We start from the raw sequence: 21103 nt of genomic DNA, 5'->3' as shown, positions 1-21103 counted from the left end.
TGCCTTCAAGCTGTTTCTGACTTATGGCAACCCTAAATCAACCCTATCACACACAGGGTTTTCTTAGCAAGATTTGTTCAGAGTGGATTTGCATTTGCTTTCCTCTGAGGCTGGGACAGCGTGACTTGCCAAAGGCAACCCAGTGGGTTTCCAGGGCTGAGCTACCCAATGCTCCAACCACACTGTCCTCTTACCCTTCACCCAACAGACAGCTTCCTCGTCCTCATTCCAGTCATGAGTAACTGCACGCTGCTTCCAACTGCATGGTGCATCATGCAAATACAACTCTTGCCTGATACTATTTTTGTAGTTATCTTTCTCTAATGCTGGTCTCTCCAATGAGTAGCAGTCCTCAGCCACTCTACATTCTAGCTTTGCTAGACTCTGAAACTCACAGTAGGTTGGATCCAGACATGCATAACAAGCCTCAGAAATCAATGACTTAGGGTTCAACTACACTGTGGAATTAATGCAGTTCAACGCCACTTTAACATCTATTGCTTTTGGATTTTTGAAAATATTTCATATAGGTGAAATGGTTGAATGGTTCATATAGATGGTTGAATCTAGGATGCAGAATCCGTGGATTTGAAGCCTCCTACTGGATACGTATATGAAAAATCGAAAAATTGAATCAAAGATACAATTAGCAACAACCTTTTGTACTTCTATGACAGGCACCTGTCTTGTTGGCAATTCTAGAGGGAAATCATACTTCTATGTTAGAGAAGCAGGGAGTATAGCTTGAGAAATTCCTAAGAAATTATTCTGAAATTGCTTCAAGGCTTTCCAAGCTGTGCTGGTTTTCAAGAGTATGATTTGTCTATTCAGCAGAAGAGTCTAAGCTGAGTCAAAGTATAATAGAGGTGATCTCCTCGCTCTGCAAAGGAAAAGGCACTTTGTGGGTTATGAGGCCAAATAAAGGGCGTGATCCATCTCCATCAAAGTCATTATGCACCTTGCAATTAAATGCAGTGAAGGGTAGAATTAACTCATAGCACCCAAGCAGAAATGGGTAGAGACAGCTTAGAGAAGAGGTGGATGACCTTAGCAAGCATCCAGCATCTGGTACAGGTTCAGTATCCCTTTTCCGAAATGCTTGGGAACATAAGTATTTTTGGATTTCAGAATACCCGTATTTGCATATACATACATATTTTATTTTATTTTATTTACTTAAAACATTTATATTCCGCCCTTCTCACTCCAAAGGGACTCAGGGCAAAGCACAACATATAAATGGCAAACATTCAATGCCAGACATAAATAGACCTTGCACATACATAAACATTAAAATCATTTATCTCGACGTTAAACTCCATTGTTTACATAATGGGATATCATGGCGATGGGACCCATATCCATGCATGAAATTAATTAATATTTCATATACCCTTAGCCTGGAGGAGATTGAATATGATATGATAATTGTATGTATTAAACAAAATTTGCACATATTGAACTATCAAAAATAAAATATAAAATAGTTCTTACTTACAAAATTTGCTGCACTCAATTCTCCATTTTTATTAATAATTTTAAATATTTCATTAATAATTAAGGCATCACCAATGCAGAAAGTTTCCGAATTTGGCATGGTAGATGCATTTCTGTGACTTTTCATACTGAATTTCAGTTGGTGAGTATTGAAAACGTATCTACATACACAAACTTTCCTTGAATAGCCCAAACTACTATCTGTTTTGTGGCTCACTAATACTGTATGTTACGTTTTTTGCAAATCTCCATAACCTTTTGGACAACATAATCTTTTGGAAGTGTGACCTTTTGGAGATTAATTGGCATTCACACCATTTGGAATAATCATGAACTTTTTGTGAAGTATGCTCTTCCTGAGAAGAGCTGAAAACTTGTTTGACTGAATCTTCTCTTTAGTGGTACATATCCTCTAGTATTCATGCAAGGCAAATTAGGTTTCTCAGTTATGAGATTGATATACCTGGTTATCTCTTTGAACTGTTAGGAACAAAGATTTATGTAACAGATCTTCAGAAGTATTGTTTCTCTGTCTTATGTAATCAATCACTACAAACAGTCTGATGCAGTCTCATGTCTAATGCATAATCAACACAATACTAAATACACACTGGTGCTATCAACTACGCTGGACTGGCCACCATCTCCCAAAGCACTTACTATAAAGTGATTTAAAGATGGGCATAAAGCCAACCTTAAAAACTGTGGCATAGACACAGAGAACTTGGAAGCCCTGGCCCTTGAGCGCTCTAACTGGAGATCAGCTGTAACCAGCAGTGCTGTGGAATTCGAAGAGGCATGAATACAGGGCAAAGGGGAGAAATGTGCCAAGAGGAAGACATGTCAAGTCAACCCTGACTGGGACCACCGTCCACCTGGAAACCAAGAATATGCGGATCAAGAATAGGGCTCCACAGCCACCTACTGACCCACCAGCAAGACACTACACTTTGAGGACCATCATCCTCAGACTATGAGCGATTGCTTAAGTAAGTAAAATGGGAGTCTCAGCCTGAATAGTCCCAGGTCTGATCACATGGTCTGCAGTCCCGTTCCCCCCCCCCCCCTCCGCAACCTCCAACAACATAAGATCTCACAACCTCTGAGGACCTGCCATAGATGCAGGCAAATTTTCAGGAGAGAATGCTTCTAGAACATGGCCCTATAGCCCAAAAAAACTACAACAACCCAAAGGAAAAACTGCATACCGATATACACATATATCATATGGTAAGCAATCTGAATCACATACACAACAAATAACTAGTATAGGTGGCTTGTAGAAGGTTGCTATTTCCAACAACAGCATATTGTGTACACAGTCGTCCTTCTGCACCCACAAATTTAACCAGACATGACTTGAAAATATTTGGGGTGAATCCAAAATACCTTGATTTTGCCACACACTGTGCACTACACTTATGGGTGAGCAATTTCAAAAATCCTCAAGCTATCTCCAGCATTCCTTTTAGATCTTTGCCATTTGCTGCGAGGGACACCATTTTATTATGCCACTAATGGCCCCCTGCCACACGTTGCTGTGGCCCAGTCTGGTGGAAAATTTAGCAATGAGAAAGTGTTGCCTTCTAATATATGTAATTTATGTGGGTAAACAGTATTTCTTGCTGTTTCTTTGTCAGTGTTGATGTAGAGATTGTCTGGTTTGCCTACTCTGGAACATGCAACATATAATTCTCCTAGGATACTATATCTGTCATATACATGTGTGTGTGAATCATATCTATCTGTCCATATCTCTGGCTGGATGGCGCTTTGTCAGGAGGGCTTTGATTATGTTTTCTTGCCCTGGTGAAGGGAGTTGGACTGGATGGTCTTAAGGCAGCATTTCTCAACCTGTGAGTTGGGACTCCTGGGGGGTAACAAGGGGGTGTCAGAAGGGTTGCCAAAGACCAACAGAAAACAGTATTTTCTGTTGGTCATGTGGGTTCTGTGTGGGAAGTCTGGCCCAATTCTATTGTTGGTCAGAATGCTCTTTGATTGTAGGTGAACTATAAATCTCAGTAACTACAACTCCCAAATGTCAAGGTCTATTTTCCCCAAACTCCAACTTTTTTCATATCTCGGCATATAGAGTATTCATGCCATGTTTGGTTTAGATCCTTCATTGTTTGAGTACACAGTGTTCTCTGGATGTAGGTGAACTACAACTCCAAAACTCAAGGTCTGTGCCCACCAAACCCTTCTAGTGTTTTCTGTTAGTCATGGGAGTCCTGTGTACCAAGTTTGGTTCAATTCCATCGTTGGTGGAGTTCAGAATGCTTTTCTGATTGTAGGTGAACTATAAATCCCAGCAACTACAACTCCCAAATGACAAAATCAATTTTTTGGGTGATGGTCATTCCTTGGATTAGTAGGTGTCTTGTGACCAAATTTGGCGGCAATTTGTTCGGCGGATTTTGAGTTATGATGTCACTCAAAACAAACGGAGCATTTATATATATATATATAGATTGTATATAATGGGACTTGAGCATCCACAGATTTTGGTATCGATGGGGTGTGTGTGTGTGTCCAGAATTCTTTTCTGATTGCAGATTAACTATAAATCCCAGCAACTACAACTCCCAAATGACAAAATCAATTTTTTGAGTGATGGTCATTCCTTGGGTTAGTAGGTGTCTTGTGGCCAAATTTGGCGGCAATTCGTCCAGTGGATTTTGAGTTATGATGTCACTGAAAATGAACAGAGCATATATTGGTATCAATGGTGTGTGTGTGTCCTATAACCAAACCCCAGTAGATACTGAGAGCCTACTGTATTATATTTTATTTAATTGTACACTTCTTGAAAGTTTTAGATCTAACCAGTTGATAAATCCTTGTTAATCAGTACTAATATGAAGAGGGAACTGTGCCAAATGACAATTTTTAAGGTGTGGACGTCTGAACAAGATCACGCCCTGGCCACATTTTGTCACCTTGGTTGGTTTTTACATTTTACTCATGCAAGCATCTAATGCCAGGATTGCTCAACTATTGTCATTGCCAAATCATAAGGGATCAGTAACATGACTTACCTGGCCGGATGGGTAACAATGATCCGTTCAGAATCAAGTATTCATGATCATTCCTCATGTTAAATATGGAGCTACTTGAATAATACATTTCTATAACAAACACATACCTTATTAATCAAGTCTGAACTGAACATCGGAGAGGTTCATGACCTGGGTGCAGGGATTTACAGCCCATATTTATGGGTCACGGGTTTTTGCTCCACCACCCCCTCAGCCATCCAAAGCCAACCGTGGAGTAAGCCACTGCCATCTGGACAGCGTATCAAAACACCTTGTTGGAAATGTTACTAAACCAGCGTTAGAACACATTGTTTCCCATTTATTGTTCACGGCTTTGAGTATCCTTTGGCTGGACGACATCCCAACGTTTTATAAATAGAGCAGATAACATTGATTTAGAAAATCTGCATCTGTTTTGAAAGGTGCCAGATGAAGTCAGTCACCAGAAGTAAGAGTGCGATCAGGTTTCAGTTGTGGTTGCATCACTGGGGCCCACCACCCATATGCAAAGGTGAATGTACCTGGGAATAAACACACCATTAATAGCATATGTATTTTCCAGGGTATCATGTTGCTGTTTTGATGTACGGGGAGCCATTATAGTATTACCCCGCATGCTGAATTTCAAGATACGTTCATTATTTGTTTTTCTACTGGGACACACTGGAAGAGATAGGCTGTGCACGAGTTGCCTTTGCAGATGGAATTATTTTCATGTTTGTATCAGAAACTAGAAAGGGCCCATTAAACAGTCATGCCCCCTCTTACTTTTTAAAAAACACACACTAAAGAACTCCCTTTATTTCTGCATTTCACGTGGGAGATTCACAACAGTCATTTGACAGATTCCATAGTTTTCATTGGTCTTTTCCTCCTTTCACCCCCTGATATTGCAATTGTTTAGACATATGTACACCCTTGTCATACATGGTCGCCACTGCCAACATTATATTCAAAGAGTTACAAAAATAAAGGTGTAGACTATAAAGAGATAAGTGGTTAATAGCCACTACTACCTAGTTAGAGTCTTTCCACACAGCCCTATATCCCAGAGTATCAAGGCAGAAAATCTCAAATTATCAGAGTGTGGACTCAGATAATCCACTTCAAAGCAGATATTGTGGGATTTTCTGCCTTGGTATTCTGGGATACCGGGCTGCATGGAAGAGCCCTTACTTACTTAGGAGATCTCTCATTGTCTGAGTGTGATGGCCTTCCAAGTGTAGGGTCTTGGCAGTGGATACATAGGTGACTGTAGGGCCCTATTCCTGATCCACATGTTCTTCCACAGTGAGGAAATCGGTTTCCAGATGGTAGGTGGTTCTGGTCAGTGTTGGCTTGATAAGCCTTCCTCTTGGCACATTTCTCCCTTCTGTCCTCCAATCATGCCTCTTCAAATTCCACAGCACTGCTGGTCACAGCTGACCTTGTTAGAGCACTCAAGGGCCAGGGCTTCCCAGTTCTCGGTGCCTATGTCACCATTTTTAAGGTTGGCTTTCAGCCCATCTTTAAATCTCTTTTCCTGTCCACCAACATTACATTTTCCCCTACAAGTTTGTCCACACACAGTTCTCACTCTGTTCACTGGGGATCATCTGTTGTTCTCCAGATATTGCTGAACAGCACCCCCTCCCCCCCAAAAGCCTCAGGTCCCTTCGATACAACTGTAAAAAATCCTGATTATCTGCTTTGAACTGAATTATATGGCAGTGTAGACTCAGATAATCCAGTTCAAAGCTGATAATGTGGATTATCTGCCTTGATATTCTGGATGTTATGGCAGTGTCGAATGGCCCACACAGGCATGTAGCCGGGGGGGGGGGGGCTCGGGGAGCTTCAGCCCCCCCCCCCCCCAAATTCTCATGGTGGTTCGCGAAAAGGCCTTACTGGTGCATTATTTAAACTGTTATGTTTATTCATATCATGATCTGATCACCATACTCAATATATCCCATATGCATGAGGGTATTGGGGTAATGATACAAAAGGTTTGCGAGGCTAGACCCTCTTTCACTCAGACTCAGCCCCCCCCCCAAAACTCAGCCTGAGGTCTTTTGGCACAGCACCCAGTTTGCCAATGACCACTGGGACCACCTGTACTGGTTTATGCCAGAGCATTTGCAGTTCGATTTTGAGGTCTTGATAGCGGCTGAGTTTTCCCCCGTTATTTTTTTTCAATTTGACCTCTCACCTGGTATGGCGACATCAATAATCCAAAATTTTCTTTTCCACAATTATTATTATTATTATTATTAAACTTTATTTGTACCCCGCTAGCATTTCCTGAAGGGCTCGATGCCGCTTACAAAGGCCTCAACACACAATATAACAATACAAAACCTAAAGCAAATTAAAAACAATTAAAGCAATATAAACAACAAGCAATAAACAATACACTAAGACACAATAAAACTGGGCCGGGCCAGAGTAATGGGTACAGGATTAAAAGTGCTGATGTGACAGGAGGTATGTAGGATTATAGGGCAAGTGCAGTGTGCGGTGTGCAGCAATCTGATATATTGTGTTCCAAAACTTTGTCAGTCTGGATTAGAAAGTCCCACAGTATTTTTGCGTGTTCATTTTCTACTACCTTTGCAGGTTTATGATCCCACCAGTTCTTTACCACTGGCAGTGAATCATTTGGGCCACAGAGTTGTGCCTCTGTTTGTAGTCCGTTAGTGTGATTTTCTTGCAGCAGCTGAGGATATGATCAATAGTTTCATCAGCTCCCTTGTACATTCTGTATTATTATTATTATTATTATTATGTGAAATTGTGTGGTTCCACATTTATGGGGTGTTACTATATTTAATTCTCTTCTAGCTCAGTTCAAATCTGTCCAAAATCCCACTGACGTTGTTCTGAATGCATGGGAATCACACACTCAGATGTTGTGAAACTGTGACTTCCAAATGCCATACCTGCTTAGCCAGGAATGATGGGACAGATGCAAACTAGTGAAGAATGTTGGGACTTGCAGCCCAACATCATCTGGAGGGATACCCAATCCCTACCCCTGATTGACAAGATGAAATAATGAAGCCAAGGGAAATTGTATGCCATGGTCAACGCTAACTGATAAAGCTCAACTGAGCTTCCAAACTGAAATCTGAAACCAGGCTTTCTGGTGTGAATTGAATCCTGTCCATACAAGGTTTGTTTCTACATGTTTTTATTATTAATGATGCATTGGATTGAGGGGAATCTTGACACTAATTGGCATTTCTTGTGCTCAATACAAAGTTTGGAATAAATTCTTTTTGGGGGCTGCATTGCTCTGAAACCCCTTCCTGCAGCATACCTAATGTCTATGTTGGCTGGGGAGTATAATCCAAGCTTTAATGATCATACAAAGCAATTTCCATTTTTCTCAGATGTGCACGTGAACATTTGCTGTCCATATTACTTTAAAAAAGAATAGACTCTTTGGTCTATTTAACATGCAGGCTGCTAGATACGAAGACAGCGACTTCTGAAATTAGTCAGGTTTGGTTTCTCTCTCTCCTTTTTTAATGGTTGGTTTCTGCTTGCATTTGCATGTTTGAAGGGAAATCAAGTGGGTAATTGCTTATGTAGCAATTTTACCGTATCAGACCTTTAACTAGTGGTTCAGATTTTCAGTGGAGGATGGTTACATTTACCACTCAAAGCTGATGACTTGGTTGGAAAAACTGCAGCTGTAGCAAACGTCTGTGAAATCTTTTGTAGCAACCTGAAAAAAAGCGCAAAACTTGCTGAACAATTTAAGGTGAGGGCTCCGCATGAGAATATATTCCAACCGCATGTCAACTTAGTTGGGTATCAAAATTAATTATTTACCATAATAAGAGACAGTCATATTATTTTAAATTAAGTCCTTTTTCGTGTCCGAAGCAACTTGTGAAACTGCAAGTTGTTTCCGGTGTGAGAGACTTGGCCGTCCGCAAGGACATTGCCCAGGGGATGTCTGGATGCTTTACCATCCTGTGGGAGGTGTCTCTCATGTCCTCGCATGAAAAGCTGGAGCTGACAGATGGGAGCTCACCACACTCCCCATATTTGAACCGCTGACCTTTCGGTCAGAAGTCCTGCTGGCACAAGGGTTTAACCCATTGCACCACGGGGGGGGGGGGGGGGCTCCCAATTAAGTGCTGATATCATGCCATTTCCAGACACTCAATACTTCAGACTTTGAATAAACAATGTGATAGTTGTCATACTCAAAAGCAGAGTCACCTCTGACTTTAAACACCACGCCAGTTTAGTAAAATCAGCAACCAGTTTATTGACGAATATCTGTAGCCAAAGCCATAAAAAATAATCAACAGTAAAAAAAGTTCAAAATCCAATTTAGTCCATTAGGTATAAAGGAAAGCAGGAACAAAGAGTCAACAGAAGTCCATGGAACTAGGCACTTGAATCCATAAGCAACACAGGAAGCAAATCTCATAGGTAAAACATGAGCTTGGCAAACCATGGTACATGAAACTCAGAGCAAAAGACATGTAAACTTGGCGTTATTCCGACATTGCCTCAACTGAAACAACTGCCTCTCTTCTGAGCACAAATCAGGCCCAGTGACCTCTCATCCCCAAATCCAACAGACCCTGGCCCAGGAACTGGATCATCATCCCCATTCCCACCATGAACATCAGCATGAACATCAGCCACAATCACAGGCTGAGCTGGCCAATATTCAACGATAGTCTCCAATCTTCATGAGAAAACAGAAAAAGGCAGAACTGCTATATTACCATACAAAATATCTCTGGAAACATTACAAAATCCAACTCGTAGCATTTTTTGAAATTAACATTTATTCCAAAGTAATTGCGTTTTACTTTATATGCTGTCAAAGGCTTTCATGGCCGGAATCACCAGGTTGCTGTGAGTTTTCCAGGCTATATGGCCACGTTCCAGAAGCATTCTCTCCTGATGTTTCACCCATATCTATGGCAGGCATCCTCAGAGGTTATGAGGTCTGTTGGAAACTGGGCAAGTGAGGTTTATATATCTGTCCAAGGTGGGAGAAAGAACTCTTGATTAGCACTGAATAGTCTTGCAGCTTCAAAGCTGGACTGCTTGTTGCCTGAAGGAATCCTGTTTGGGGGTGTTAACTGGCCCTGATTGTTTCCGGTCTGGAATTCCCCTGTTTTTTAAAGTGTTGCTCTTTCTTTACTATCCTGATTTTAGAGTTTTTTTTAAAAAATACTGGCAGCCAGATTTTGTTCATTTTCATAGTTTCCTCCTTTCTGATGAAATTGTCCACATGTTTGTGGATTTCAATGGCTTCTCTGCGTAGCCTGACATGGTAGTTACAATGGTTCAGCATTTCTGTGTTCTCATATAATATTCTGTGTCCAGGTTGGTTCATCAGGCTCTCTGCTATGGCTGACTTCTCTGGTTGAGTTAGTCTGCAGTGCCTTTCATGTTCCTTGATTTGTGTTTGGACAATGCTGTGTTTGGTGGTCCCTATGTAGACTTGTCCACAGCTGCATGGTATACGGGAGACTCCTGCAGAAGTGGGAGGATCCCTCTTGTCCTTTGCTGAACGTAGCATTTGTTGGATTTTCTTAATGGGTCTGTAGATAGTTTGTAGGTTGTGTTTCCTCATCAGCTTCCCTATGTGGTCAGTATTTTCCTTGATATATGGCAAGAACACTTTTCCTGTGGGTGGATCTTTGTCTTTACTCTGGTGGCTTGTTCTTGGTCTTGCAGCTCTTCTAATGTCTGTGGTGGGTTCTCCATTGAGAGCCAAGTTTAGGTGGTTCGGTTCACCTTGGAGGAGGAGGAGGGGTTTGCAGATTTGTTTTGCACAGTTTGCTAGGGCTTTAATTGTGTTTTGTTTGTTTTTTTACTTGCGTGATGGTTGGAGTTTTTATGGAGGCATATGTGCATGTGTGTAGGTTTTCTGTAAACTGTGTGACCCAGTTGTTGATAAATAAATGTTGCGTTTCTTCATCAGCTTCTCGTACAAGTCCATTATGTATGAAAAAACTTTTCTTGTCTTGACATCTCCAAAACTGATTTAACGCACTTCGATGCTACTGTAACTGCCATGGCCCCAGGCAATGAAATCCTGGGAGTTGCAGGGGCTGACCTTGAAAACGGCCCGGAAATTTCAATTGGTACAATGGGCGGCAGCCAGGTTACTAACTGGAATGACTTACAGGGAGCGGTCATCCCCCACCCCCCTACCCCCCGTTTAAGGAGCTCCATTGGCTGCCGTTCATTTTCCAGTCCAAATTCAAGGTGCAGGTTCTTAACTACAAAGCCCTGAATGGTTTGGGACTCGCCTACCTGCGTGGCTGCATTTCTGTGGACGAACCCACACGATCTCTTCAATCATCTGGAGAGGCCCTGCTCTCACTCCCGCCCCCTTCGCAGGTGCGATTGGTGGGGATGAGGGAGAGGGCCTTCTCTATGGTGCCCCCCCCCCCCCCGACTCTGGAACTCACTTCCTAAGGATATCAGGCAAGCCCCTACATTGGCAGTCTTTAGGAGGAGCCTGAAAACGTGGCTGTTCCAGTGTGCCTTCCCTGAATAAGGAAATAATCCCCAGCAAAATGTCCTCATAAGCACTTCCACTACTCGTTGGGTTGCTCTCCCTTCATTTTTTTTAAACCCTCCTACCAGATACATCCTACCTCTGTTCATGCCCAGTGTTTATTTTTTAAATTTTAAACTATTACATTTGGCCCAGCCATAGGTTTTTTAAATCCTTGTGTGTTACTGTTTATTTGTGAGTTATGTTAATTGTATTGTTTTTTGCTTCTTTTTTGTTTTGTTTTATTGATGTGTTGTCGGGCTTGGCCACTCTGAGTCCCCTTGGGGAGATGGTGGCGGGGTATAAATAAATTATTATTATTATTATTATTATTATTATTATTATTATTATTATCCATTCTTTGACATTTCTGATGATTTTTTTGTAATTTAATCTATTCTATACATCATTTTGTGCACTTTTTCTTTTAAATCATTGCCTACTGTACAATTTACATCATTGGTCCACATTTCCCTCCACATTTCCATTTGAACGTTATGCCCCACATTTGAGGCCCGTCTTATCATATAAACTTCTGCCTGTTCATCCTGTCTCTAATTTCAGAAGGCAGACATGTTTAATTATCTGATCATTATCCTTACACAATTCTCGGTAAAAATTCATTTTCTCATTTCACTAGCTAGTTCTCTATCTTGATTAAATCTCTTTCAGTTGCAAATAAGACATCCAATTAAGCAGTTTACCTTCATTAAGAAACATTTCTCCTGATTTTAATTACTAACCATCATGCTCCAAATGCATACGCTCATCATACATTAAACATCTTTGATTTTTAACCCACTCTTTCCCAACTCGTTTTCTGGCTCACAGAGGCTAATATTATCTGAGGGCCTTTCCGCACAGCCATGTAACCCAGAATATCAAGGCAGACAATCCCACAATATCTGCTTTGAACTGGATTATCTGAGTCCATACTGCCATATATTCCAGTTCAAAGCAGCTAATGTGGGATTTTCTTCAGCTGTGTGGAATGGCCTTAGGGGAAAAAACTGTATATATTTGTGGCTGATTTGCCCCTTTTCAGGATAAAGTGCCAGTGATGATGCACCCAGCATTTCGATTTTATGACACCAATTGCTTATATGTTTTTCTAGGTGCATCTACACTGTGGATTTAATGCAGTTTGGCCCCACTTTTAGCTGCAATGGCTCGATGCTATAGAATCCTGGGAGTTGTAGTTTTACAAGGTAATTAACCTTTTCTGCCAAAGAGTGCTGTGGCTTCACCAAACTGGCACTCCCAGGATTTCATTGCCTTGAGCCGTGGCAGTTACAGTGGCATCAAAGTGCATTAGTTCTATAGTGTAGATTCCCCCTCCCCCCCAATTCATTTTCCTTCAGATCCCACTGCTATCCAAGGGATATTTTCAGGGACGTGATGGGCATTGCTACCTAACATTTCACAACATTATAAGAAAAACGAAGCTGCTAGAATGCACTGCTGTTTGGTGTCTGTTTATGCGTTTTGGTTCTGTCTTTATTCAGTTGTTTGGCCCCCAGAGACAACATTTTGAGCACAAACTGAATGATCTGAAACATCCTTATCTTGACCTGTCTTGGGAAGGCATTTGTTCCAGCATTTGAGCTTTTTCATAGCAGCATTATCAAGTGTACAGCAGTGTAACTGCCATCTCCAGTTCTGCACAAACCAAAATGAATACAACAACCTGGCAGCAGTTGATAAGTGTCCTTTTCTTCCCTTAGATTCCCTTGTCAGAAGCCTAACAGTAAGAATAAAAACAAACTACCAGGAAAAAGTGCTGTTATGAGATGTGGAAGAAATTCAGATCACTTTGGCTAGATAGCCTCCTCCGTGGACCAAGAACATTTGGGTTCATGTTCCATGTGTGAAGCTTGGGACTGGCCATTGGCTTGATCCCTGAAGGGGAATCTGTTGTAAAATCAAAGTAGGATGAAGGTATGAGAAAAGAGTTGGTGACCAGAGGAAGATGCATGGACTAAACAACCTATGGCTCCTTCTGACAGTTTCGTTTCTGAAAGAAGAGTGCTGTGGCGTAGGATGTGGTTCAACATCACACTGGAGAAAGGTCTTATTTCATAACTACAGTATATTCTGGCGTATAAGACTACTTTTTAACCCAAGAAAATCTTCTCAAAAGTCAGGGGTAGTCTTATACGCTGGGAGTCATCTTATAGAGCGGGTGCTGAAACTTCCAATCCGGATTGGAGAATCTGTGGTTGCTGCATATTGTGGGGGGAGCTCAAAAAAGGTAGTGGCTACATCCCTGCCGTATGCAGCAACTGTATGAATGCATTACAAGTATTACTGTTGTACAAGTACAGTAGAAGAAAATTCATTCATCAGGATTCGTGGACTTAATGTGCGATGTTGAGGTGAAGGGGTGCCTCGCCGGGAAGGTGTAAGTGAAGGCCAGAGCAAGCTGCAGGTGTCCGGGGCACCTGGGGTAAGGAAAAAAGAGATAGAGTGGCTCTGGGCCCAGAAAAACACAAGTATTTTATCTGTCTGGCCCGCCCTTGTATCCTATTACCGTACCTCCTTCTCTGCTTCTCAGATCTCACTCCTGAAGACTGCAGTGAAGTGGTGCAGGTGCACATGTGCGAGATCTGAGAGGCAGAGAAGGAGGTACAGTAATAGGAAAGTTACCATATTTAAATCAAATGTGATGCTTTTAAAAATTTTATTTGGTGTGTGTTGGAAGAGGGGTAGTCTTATACAGTGAGTATATCCCAAACTCTATATTTTAAGTGGAAAAGTTGGGGGTCGTCTTATACTCCCAGTTGTTTTATATGCCGGAATATACGGTAATAAAGTGATTTGTAAAGTGGAGGGTACTAGGAAAGATGAAGACCACACTCCAGATGAATGGACAGTCCTGAAGTTGTGGTCCTGAGCCTGGAAGATCTGAGTAGGGCTGTTGGAGGTGACTTGGAGGTCTCTCATTCATGGAGTTAGCATAAGCTGAAGTAAACTTGACAGCAGTTAACTATAAGGTGCACATTTTAAATGGGGGAACAGCTACACCTACTAGGCCTGTGCACGGCTTCGGAGTGGTTGGTTCCCTTCAGCCAGTTTGGCTTGTTCGGTTTGGGTGGATAGCCGTAATGGCAAGGGCCTAGCTGCCATTTTTTTTTTGTCAACTACGGGACCATGTGGCAGCTAATCATGGCTCCTCCTCCCCTATTCAGCACCATGAGTAGGGTAGTGAGCAGCACACGGCAGCAGAGAGGCTGCCGTGTGCTGTTTGCATGGGGGAGCCCTGTCTGTTGAGACAATCAGAATAGAAGAACGCCATGATGTGTCTTACAGTAGCTGTGTCTGCTTCCGTAACCCCATTCCTCAAACCCAGGCTTCCTTGAGAGGAAGAAAGTTAAGGATCCCAGGAACGGAAAGGGAAGCCTTGTAAGTTCTCCATTGCCACCAATGGGCCAGATGTAGTCATATTTTTTTGGCTGTGGTCCAAAAACGGCCTTCCATCTATGTGCCTGTTTCAGGAGACATGTGAAAACGTATATGGGGGGCGGGGTCTATCGGAATCTGGCCAGCAGAAACTGATCGAGGTTCAGCCGAAATGCAGAAGGCTAACACCTACTCTATGCATTTACTTCTTTCTGTGTTGGGGAAACACCAATAATTTGGTCTATTAAACCTGCTAGGAGTGCTCCCTACATAAAGATGGAGTTGTTAGATAGGACACCAACAACAAAATGTGGAATTTCATTTTTAAACATCATGATAGCGCCACTACACCTCCTAAGGAGACTCTGCAACTACAGGCAACTGTGCTGGTCTATGTCACCAAACCAGTTTTAATCTAGTAGGATCATCAAAGCGAAGCAGGGTGAGTTCTGGTTGGGGCCTGGATGGGAGATGGCCAGTGATTACTAGGTTCTGTGGATTCTATTTCAAAGGACCAAACCGGCAAAGCCACCTCTAAGTGTTCCCTGCCTGGGAGAAGCCTTTGAAATACCTGGGGTCACCATAAGTTGAAAGAGGAAGGCCCATACAAAGAAGCATGCCTCCTATAAAGCTAACAAATCTTAATTGGCATTACAAGACTAAGCCAGGTTTTGCCTGGCAATTCAGAACTAAGCCATCTTACAATATTTTACATCACAGCAAGCCTAGCTCCAATATGTTCAGCCCACTAGACTGTGTGTTTACAAAAATTCAGGGAAAAGAAACACAAGCAGCTCCAGATGTTGTTGGATTGCAACTCCCAGCAACCCTCACTATTTACTAAAGCTGCTGGGATTTGTAGTCCAACATCACCCGGAGATACACACAGTTACTACATTTGTTATATAAACTATGTAGCATTCAATGGCATTGCTGGTTACTTTGGCTCATTTATCGTTGTAACTCTCAGTTACTCCCTAAACATATAATAACATTTCTGAAGCATGAGTAATGCAATGCACAGTTAAGGCTGTACGGTCAGTTTCCTAATTCTTAACAGGGTATTTCAGGCAACAGAGAGGTTACTATGTTAGCTAACAATGGGTTTGTAAGCTTTGTATTAAAATGAAACTATGAGCTTTTTTTAAAAAAGCACAGAATGTGAAAGAGAAAAGGAAATATATTCCGATGCGTTGCCTCTGTGTAAAAGAACAGGGTGTGGGCAGTCAGGCATTCTCAAGTTCAAGGCAGCAGAAAGTGAGCAAGAGCAAAAGCACAGGAAGGAAATTTGAGTGCTAAACCACATAGAACGACTGAACTAAGGCAGGACAGGGAGGCATTTGGGTCAGGCCAAAAGTAAGGCGCACGTCTCACGGGGCTAGAAGTCAAAAATAATTGGCCACAAACAGGTTATTCTATATTCTCTATTGCTATTCCTTGTTGCAGCATTTCCCAACCTTTCTTCGCCTTGAGCCTTTCTCAACTACTGTTGTTACCTGCCTTCAGGCCAGGTGGCCCAATGGGTTAAACCCGTGTGCCGGCAGGACTGCTGACCAATAGGTCAGCGGTTCAAATCTAGGGAGAGCAGTATTTTGTCATCTCCAGCTCCCAATGCGGAAGACATGAAAAAAGCCTCCCAAAAGGATGCTTGATTTTTGTTTTTTTTTGGTCGTGTCAAGAGCAACTTGAGAAACTGCAGAGAATTGGCCATCTGCAAGGACATTGCTCAGGGGACACCCAGATGTTTTGATGTGTTACCATCCTTTTTTAAAAAAAAATATCTTTATTAGAGTTTTCATAAAAACACACAAGCAAAGAGAAAGAGAAAGACACCAGCTTCACCAATGTAAAGAACAAAGAAAAAAAAAGAAGAAAAAAAAGAAAAATAGTAATAATAATAAAGAAAAATGAAAAATATTTTTTTTAAAAAAAGGATGCTTCCTGGCATCTTCCAGAGATCTTCTTAGTAGAGTCATTTCATGCTGGTTCCTTATTTTTCTTCCTTCCCTCTTTTTATTGTTCTTCAGTCTTAATTTCTTTTTCTCATATTACTATTTCTTTTTTCTTTTTTTTTAGGTATTCCGTGACTTCACTCCAGTCCGTTTCATTTCTTTTAGTTTCTTTGTGTTACCATCCTTGTGGGAGGCTTCTCTCATGTCTCCGCATGAGAAGCTGGAGCTGATAGAGGGAGCTCATCTGCGCTCTCCCCGGATTCGAACCTGAGACCTGTCGGTCTTCAGTCCTGCTGGCACAGGGGTTTAACGCACTGCACCACCGGGGGTTCCTTAAAAGGATGGTAAAACATCAAAACGTATGGGCGTCCCCTGGGCAACGTCCTTGCAACTGCCAATTCTCTCACACCAGAAGCAACTTGCAGTTTCTCAAGTCACTCCTGACACACACAAAAAATGTCATCTCCAATGTAGGCGGCCCAAAGGCAAAATGATTGCAGGGTTTTCTTTACAAGCTTTGGCCAGGGGGGGTTGCCATTGCTTTTCTCTGAGGCCGAGAGTGTGTGACCTACCCAAAGTCACCCAGTGGACTTCCATGGCTGAGCAGGGATTACAGTCACAATCTCCTAAAGTCTTCATCCCACATTCAAAACAATGCACCATGCTGGCTTCTTATGCTGCATAGATAAATCTCAAATACAAATGTGAGTTTGCCTTGAAAAAGAAGGTTACATTTAGAACATTAATGTCAAATGCCATTCCTAAAGAGGTGCCATTCCCAAGGATGTGGCATTAGCAGTCCCCTTGCAGAACAGATGGAGTCTCTTTTGCATCAGGATTTTGCTAGTGTCATTGTTTGGCAGCAATTATTCTAACAGGCTGTTGTTCAGTTATTGCTAGGCTACCCTTCACTGATCTAAGAAAAGACCGTTGACATCAAGCCCAGCGCAACAGATCAATGCTGACATCTTGTGGGAGAGAATATTGTGATATAAGAAAATTGTATCCTCGAACAGCTTCATCCTATGATCTTTTGTGCCTGTAGCACAATACAGACACTCATTCTGTGAATCCTAAACCACCTCCACTGTGCAGCAACCACAGATAGCACATGAAACAACATATAATCATCCGTGCATGCAGTTTTCAAAACTGCAAATTCCCTTGACAAAAATACTGCTTTTTTGGGTTGTATTCTGCTTCACAGACTTTAAGTAAAAAAGGTAAAGGTTTCTCCTGACATTAAGTCTAATCATGTCCGACTCTGGGGCATGGTGCTCATCTCCATTTCGAAGTCGAAGAGCCAGTGTTGTCCATAGACACCTCCAAGGTCATGTGGCTGGCATTACTGCATGAAGCGCCATTACCTTCCTGTCAAGGTGGTCCTTTTCCCCCCAGTAATGATTTTAATTAATGAATAACATAAAAAACATTAAACAAAAACTTTGTACACATGAATGATTAAAATATCCTATACATACCTAAGATATTGATCTTTGATACACCGAAAGTAGGAGAACATCATAAAAAGAGAGTATAAAGACTAGGAAGGAAAGGAAAAAGAAAAAAAACGTAAAAGGAAAAACAAACAACAATCACCCAAAGACGCACCAGACAGACATACACTTATTAATTTTTTCCTGTGGTCTTTATTGATCCACTTACATTTGCATGTTTTTGAACTGTTGGTTGGCAGAAGCTAGGGCTAACAGCGGGAGCTCACCTCACTCCACGGATTCAAACCACCAATTTTATGGTCGGCAAGTTCAGTAGTTCAGCGGTTTAAACCACTGCACTACCAGTGTAAATCTCTAGTTCTCATACCTTGTCTGATATTGTTAAGCTATGCTCTCCTTCGCACATTTCTGTGTTTAGTAGGTCATACTATAGCTGCCATTCTCACATGAAAAAGCTATATACCTTAATACAAGAACTGGATTGTAAATATAGTCTACTTGACAACAGCAGCAAGATAATTGTTTGATAATACCTGGAAGCAAACTTAAGAGATATACGAAATCTGTGTAAAAACCTGTGGTTATTGTTACTAGTAGCTCTAATAACTTTAGTAAATTTAATTTAGATCTGCAATGGTAGAATAACATAGTTTTCTTAGTTTTGTTTTTAATACAATTTGGATGGGGGGGGGGCAGAGTTCCTTTAGTATTTTAGTGTTTGCTATATCACATTATATTAATGGTTTTAATTTTATGTTTGACTTTAGCATTTTAATATTGTGTTTAAGCTTCATCTTTAGTTGTAGTTCCATACATTCACACACAGTCATATAATCACTGAGTTGGAAGAGACCTTGTGGGCCATCCAGGCCATCCCCTGCTAAGAAGCAAGAAAATCGCTTTCACAGCACTCTCGACAGATGGCCATGCAGCCTCTGTTTAAAAGGCTTCAAAGAAGGAGCCTCCACCACACTCTGGGGCAGAGAGTTCCACTGCTAAACAGCTCTCACCATCAGGAAGATCTTCCTCATATTCAGGTGGAATCTCCTTTCCTGTAGTTTGAAACCATTGTTCCGCATCCTAGTCTCCAGGGCAGGAGAAAACAAGTTTGCTCCCTCCTCCCTATGACTTCCCCTCACATATTTATACATGGTTATCATGTCTCCTCTCAGCCTTCTCATCTTCAGGCTAAACATGCCCAGCTCTTTAAGCCACTCCTCATAGGGCTTGTTCTCCAGACCCTTGATCATTTAAGTCCCCCTCCTCTGGACACAGCGTGTCAACATCTCCCTTCAATTGTGGTACCCAGAATTGGTATTCCAAGTGTGGTCTAACTAAGGCAGGCTATAAGGGTAGCGTGATTTCCCTGAATCTAGACACTAGACTCAATTTATAAAGTCATCCCTCACTTTTGTTGGGGTTTGGGAAACAGGACCCTCACTGAAGTGAACAATCACAAAGAAATTGCTATTATTTTACCTGAGATATCTAGATCTTTCAGGACAACACTGTGAAAGCTGACAACAGAACTGTATTGGAGGACTTTAGGAATCTCTTAAGTCCTCCAATACAACTCTGTTGTTCGCTTCCACAAGACTGGAAGAAGTTGATCATATCATTGCACTCAAGGCACAATACAATTCTAGAGAGAACAGTTTTAATAATATCCATGAATAATCAAATCCAGTAAAAACTGCAAAGGGACAGCTGTATATATGCTTATCTTTTTTCTCCCTTTTCCTAGTTTCCGTTTTCCTTTCTTTTAAATGTTGATTAGTTTGCTCTTATAAATCTAATAAATAGTAATTATAAAAAGATGTGTATGTGTGTTGGTGCACACATACACATCATACACAAAAGATGTGTATGAGTGCATACACACTCATATGCACAGAACAGTGAATTGATAATAAAATTATGGAAACAACATTTTGCTATTAACCTTCCAAGTTAAGTTGTCGTTGGTGGTTGGCCTCAGCAGAGGTGAACCCTGGAACTCACACACTCACACACAGCCATAATAGGAGAACAGAAGCTTTTGCTGTTTTCCACTAAAACAATTATTTGTACTATATTCAGTATTGACTATCATTAGGGAAACAAGCCAGGGTTGTAAATCATGTTTTGAAGTTAAAATGGTTCTTGTAAGTCACAATTAATCTATTTTCTGAATCCAAATATAAACAACTGAATACTGTTAGTTAAAAGTAAAAAGATGTTTTTTATTTTATCCCATTTTAAACCTGTCTCAATCATTCATGTGTTATTAGACTACTCACCACAATAAAATGTTAAGGTTTCCACTTGACATTAAGTCTAGTTGAGTCCGACTCTGGGGGATGGTGCTCATCTCAATTTCTAAGCCAAGGAGGCAGCGTTGTCCATAGACACCTCCAAGGTCATGTGGCTGGCATGACTGCATGGAGCACTTGTTACCTTCCCGCCAGAGAGGTACTTCATCTGGAGAGGCCCTGCTCTCGGTCCCACCATCATCACAAGTACGGTTGGCGGGAACGAGAGACAGGGCCTTCTCAGTGGTGGCCCCTCGGCTATGGAACACCCTTCCTAGGGATATTAGATCAGCTTCCTCGCTCCTATCATTCCGGAAGAATCTTAAGACATGGCTATATGAGCGGGAGTAACGGATATAATAATGGAACAACTATATGGCGGAACTGGACATTGTTTTAATGATTACCGATTGAAGTATGTTTCATTATAATGTTTGATTTTATTGTTACTGGTGTTTTTTATATTGTATATTGTAATTATGTCCTTAGTGGCATTGAATTCTTGCCTTGTAAACCGCCTCGAGTCGCTGGAAGACTGAGAGGGGCGGTATAGAAATGTACTAAATAAATAAATAAATAAAACTTATTGATCTACTCACATTTTCAAGTTTTTGAACTGCTAGGTTGGCAGAAGCTGGGGCTATCAATGGGAGCTTACCCCGTCCTGCGTATTTGAACCGCCAACCTTCCAATCAGCAAGTTCTGCAGCTTAGAGATTTAACTTGCTGTGCCACTGCGGCCCCGTTCACCACAAGGCATTTTTTAAAGTCTTAGCTGGAAATAAAAATGTGATTTGATTTAATAATAATTCTAGTTCAAAAGTGAAACTGAAAAAAAATTTATTATAATAACTTCAACCTCGTAATATTCTTAGAAATGAAAATAAAACAAAAAGAAAAGCTGTCTGGAGCTCACAGTAAAAGATCAAAGGAGATCCACTGTC

Source organism: Anolis sagrei, chromosome 1 (assembly GCF_037176765.1).
Source record: "Anolis sagrei isolate rAnoSag1 chromosome 1, rAnoSag1.mat, whole genome shotgun sequence".
Taxonomy (NCBI): domain Eukaryota; kingdom Metazoa; phylum Chordata; class Lepidosauria; order Squamata; family Dactyloidae; genus Anolis; species Anolis sagrei.
Note: the sequence above shows the minus strand (reverse complement) of the source record.